Source organism: Adiantum capillus-veneris, chromosome 1, assembly GCF_014529385.1.
Source record: "Adiantum capillus-veneris isolate H3 chromosome 1, ASM1452938v2, whole genome shotgun sequence".
In the NCBI taxonomy this organism is placed as follows: domain Eukaryota; kingdom Viridiplantae; phylum Streptophyta; class Polypodiopsida; order Polypodiales; family Pteridaceae; genus Adiantum; species Adiantum capillus-veneris.
In genome coordinates, this window is record NC_140931.1 from 72054242 (window position 1) to 72058320 (window position 4079).

At 44.3% G+C, this 4079-nt stretch overlaps 1 pseudogene; it reads left to right on the top strand.

Annotated features, from left to right (window-relative positions):
• The first annotated feature begins 241 nt into the window (after positions 1-241).
• Positions 242-1378, top strand: LOC147464958 (uncharacterized; annotated as a pseudogene).
• Positions 1379-4079: the final 2701 nt, after the last annotated feature.

Here is a 4079-nt window from a genome sequence, read left to right on the forward strand (position 1 = left end):
GGTGCTGGAAAATGGTTGACGAGATGCCACGTGGATTAACACCGGTCTGCGATGCCACGTGCTCTTTGCTTTCCACGTCACAGGTGATGATTGGCATTTACGAGATCGAAAGGGGAGTTTATGACGCATTTTGAATTGGGAAAAAATTTGCAGACGTGAGACGCGGGGACACATGCACATGTAAAAGATAAACCCAGACATCTGGGCAAGGGGAGGAGGCGTGTGTTTTGCATTGACGAGGATGGATACCTCCACCATTGGAGGCGCTGGGGGCCTTGGGGGTGGGAAACAAATGGGTGGTCTTTGCAGCTACAAGGTAGTGATAGCTTCAAGGGGCTCGATGGCGCTTGCAATGAGTTAGAGGGGGATGGGGATGACACTTCAGGTGGCGATGAAAACTCATGCGGTACACATGACGTGGAAGATTTCTTTGAAGAGCATCAAAATGTACATTTGGATGCATTTGCTTTTGCATCAACTAGGTACTTTGCGTTTGATAGGCAAGCATACAACCTTATGATAGCTTCTATAGAAAGTGGCCAAGCAATTACCATAGGTGCTCTCAAAGCCCAGGACAAGCGATGCTTACTAGACTTTAAAAAATGGGCAAGAATTAAAGATTCGCTCCACGTAGTGGTTGATCAAGGTGGGTCCATGTGTCTTGCTATTGAGAATGGAAAGTTGATTGCATGCATAGAAGATTCGGAGTGCATTGTTTTTGCATGCCACTCAAACGACCATTTGTGCTTGCAATCAACCATGGCAGCCATTGCATGTACGTGGTGCACAAATATTAGGCGGCATCGAATCCCACTTGCTTATGTGAAGGAGTTTTTGGACTTGTGTGTTTGTGGATCATTGCCTAGTTTGAGGGAATTGCAGTCCTATGATACTACTTCCATAGAACACTGTCCGGGTCTACAAGACAGACAAAAGGTTGGAGACAAGGGTGAAGGTGGGGTTGAGGAACATACAGTGCCGAAGGATGATGTTCAGGATGTGATAAACACTGTTTCCATCAAGCACAAGGCTAGATTGGTAAAGCGGTAGTCATCTTCGAGTGGCTTCATTCAACGTGTGTCATCAACATGGGGAGGCACGAAGAGTGGGGCATGATCATCATCGAAGATTGCGCACATCAAAGAAGTGTGGATGCCCGTTTAGGGTCATCATTCAACATTCCCTTGATATAAAGGAAAGTGTAAGAATAAGGGTTCATGTTGGGCACAAAGGTCATGTGCCGGGGTCACGTGAGAATCTTTATCACTTGCCGGTGCATCCTATTGTGAGGAGACGATGCATGGAGGATTTGTTTGATCTTGGAACATGCCGCCATGTCGCCAAGATGAGTGTCTCCAAGGAGCTTTTCCACTTTTAACATGGCATTGCTGATAGAGCAAGTGTCGCATAGATTCTTCATGATACCAAAGGAAATTCAAATGATGTCATATCAGCTCCGAATCGAAGGTAAAGCCCTGAACGTTTCCTTCTTGGGATAATCATAGTTTTTCTTGGGTTTATCTGTCAATTGGCCTGGGTTTACATGTTACTATGTTTGGTGTCACTTAAAATTATTTTTCAATCCTAAGAGTTTGATTGCTTTTGTTTAGGGAGGCTAGGAAGAGATGACTAGTCTTCAATGTACCAGGAGGCTCTAAAATTGAAAGAGCAAAACAAAGTGTTGTATTGTCAACCCTATAACCCGGACGCCTTGGATGAAACGGATAGACCATTCATACTCATTATTTAGGATGAGTGGATGCTCCGCATGTGCTTACGTTTCTCAACAAACAATGCTTGGGCATTAGACTTCACATTCAAAACAAATGTATTTGGATGCCACTATATGCAGTCATATTGCCAAATCAAAATGGAATTGGGTTGCCCTTTTGGTTTATGTTGTGCACACACGACGTAGGAACATCTCAAGAAAGCATTGCTTTTCAAGTGTGACACTGAGGCTCGTGTTCTAGAGAATGAACAATATTCGACCTCGAGCATTGGTGATTGACAAGTGTATGACTTCGTTATTGGCAATCAATAAAGTTGTTGACACTGATCGCTCTTGTTGGTAGGTGGGCAAAGATGAGACAACTAAACAAGTTGCATGCATTGTCTTGCTATGCTGGTTCCATACCAAGAAGGCATGGGTGGAGCACTTGCTTCCACATGTTTGTAATATGGTTTGTATATTTGTAGGTGGGTGTATCTGTTAATGCCTGGGTTGATCTGTGTGAACTGTGAACTACACACATACTCTCATGCATGTTCCATGATATGCTTTCCCAACTTTTGCTTGCAAGCTCCTAAGGAGATGCATGAGTCCCTATATGCATCAATGGAGAATCTAATGCAATGTCATGAAGAGGACAAGTTCGAGGCTCGGTATGCCCAACTGTTGTTGATGGAATGTGAAGGCCACCATAATATTGTAAGGTATATCAGCAATGGTTGGGCTGCACAAACATGCATCTAACGACAAAAGTGGTCGAAATATGGCCGACTATTCCCGCACGGACATGTGGACACTACCAATCTGGTCGAGAGACTATGGTAGTATGTGAAATACACGCTTCTTGATGCAAGAATCAATCGATCAGCCTTGGATCTATTGCATGCACTTGTGGGTGACTCCAACACCGCCACACGAATGGGTGGCACTGCTATTAAGTTGTTTAGGCAGAAGCAAGAGATCGGTACAACCTTTACTGCCTAGTGTCTGCATTTATTTGTGAGTCGGGGTTGCATATGGATTTGCATTGTGTCTGGGTTTGTATTAGTGTCAGGGTTGAGCTGTGTATCTGGAGTGTATGCTGAAGCCGATCACTACATGTCTTTTGTAGTTGACTCTGGAAAGCACAACATTTATGGAAATGACAAGATGCAGACCACACGATTAGCACGAGGTGAAAAAATTTTGAGGAGATATACAAATGACCCATCAACAATTCAAGTGGCCGACGAAGCTGCACTCTTGTTTAAGGTTTTGAGCATGTCGTCCCCTAAGACATGGTATCATGTTAGTATACAATCGGCATATTGTGATTTCCCAGATTGGTTTGGCAATTGTACAAGCATTTGTACCGAATGCGACTCATCTTAAGAGACTTCTTTCCTCATCTTTGCCATATATTACCATCATTGACACAACCCAAGATCTAGTCATGGAGCATGGTCTTGAACAGTTTGAGGATACTATCATCGATATAGAACCCCCATCGGATGCGAACGGGCTTGGGCCACCTCCAATCCAAGTTTTGACCCAATCCATTGACGAGCTAAAACAACTCTGGGCGCAACATGGAAGAGGGCATCCCATCATACAGTGAGCCGAAGATCTTGTCATTTGTGGGGCAAGTGCGGGTAGCATATGCTGGCCTCTCTGATCAGAGAGCACCCACAGAGATCTATTTGCCAAAGAAGGGAAACGTAGCACAAGTACAGACATGGCAAACCTAGGCCACAAGGGGTGGATGTGCAAACCACAGTGCCCACACAACCTGCTATGCAAACGGGTGTCTTGCGACATAAGCATCAAAGGGGTCGTAAGCAAGTTCTCTTTGCTTCACAGAGGCGGGTTTATTGCCATCATTGTTGCACCAAGACTCTCTTGGTGGATGAGGGTGTCGATACATTCCACACTTGCAATGCATTGTTTCCCATGACTCCACGGCTAAGAGCCAGAGAGAAGCTAGGAGCATTGATAGGTCGACAGCCTTGCTACTTCATGGGTCTAATGCTTATGAATACCTCGTTGCATCCATGGTATGTAGACCAAACAATGACGAAGAGCGTTCTTTTGTTTTGAAGTTCAACGACGGGGGAAATCATACATGGAGTGTTGGCATCTTCTCATCTGATTATACCTTTATAAAAATCAGCAATAAGCATCTTCCTCTGGCTGTTTTGCCTGAGTTTATCTGTATCCCATGTTTTGTACACACAACAAGATGGATCCTTGCTATGTCCCTTGCATCCAATTATTTTAACCTTATTGTATGTACCTTGCACCCGATGCTTATACACCCAATGAAAACTCAATGTAAACCCAAGCATTTTGTGTGCCCAAGAAGATGGTC